Below are 947 nucleotides of genomic sequence, written 5' to 3' on the forward strand. Positions count from 1 at the left end.
GTACAGTGGCACGATCTCAGCTCACTGCAATCTCCGCCTTCCAGATTCAAATGATTCTCCTGCCTCAGCCTCCCGAGTAGCTGGGACTACATGTGAACGCCGCCATGCCCAGCTATTTTTTTTGTATTTTTAGTAGAGACGGGGTTTCACCGTGTTGCCCAGGCTGGTGTCGAACTCCTGAGCTCAGGTGATCCACCCACCTTAGCCTCCCAAAGTGCTGGGATTACAGGTGTGAGCCACTGCACCCAGCCCAGTTTTTAAAAATCATACATTATCATGTTGCACAGAAAAGTAACGTTGAAAGTCCTGTGAATATTCTTAATACATCCTTATAAAATCAGAGTTGTTGAGCAATTTTTACCACACATAATCTTTCCCTTTCCTTTCTATACTGCTTTTTTATCACTTCCAGAAACTTTAATTATGAACATTTACTTTTTTTTAAGGTCAGACTTGCAGATTTTAATTTGCAGTATAAACAAATTGGTAATATAGAGCTCAGTTTTACTGGCAGGAATGGAGAAAAGGATGAATAGGAATTTTTTTTTTTTTTTTTTCGAGACAGGGTCTTACTGTGTCACCCAGGCTGAAGTGCAGTGGTGCGATCAGGGCTCACTGCAGCTTCGACCTCCCAGGCTCAAGCAATCCTCTCACCTCAGCCTCCCGAGTAGCTGGGACTACAGGGGCAGGCCACCATGCTTGGCTCATTTTTTATTTTGTAGAGATGAGGTCTCGCTATGTTGCCAGGGCTGGTCTTGGACTCCTGGGCTCAAAGGATTCTCCTGCCTTGGCCTCCTAAGTGCTGGGATTACAGGCTTGAGCCACCGTGCCAGCCAGGATTCTTAATAACAGTAACATAAGAAGGATACAAGCACTACTCTTCCCCAATAACTATTGGATTTCCTGGAAAATCCAAGAGTGACAAAACCACATATAATTTTTTTTTG

This window comes from Colobus angolensis, unplaced genomic scaffold, assembly GCF_000951035.1.
Source record: "Colobus angolensis palliatus isolate OR3802 unplaced genomic scaffold, Cang.pa_1.0 Scaffold4, whole genome shotgun sequence".
In the NCBI taxonomy this organism is placed as follows: domain Eukaryota; kingdom Metazoa; phylum Chordata; class Mammalia; order Primates; family Cercopithecidae; genus Colobus; species Colobus angolensis.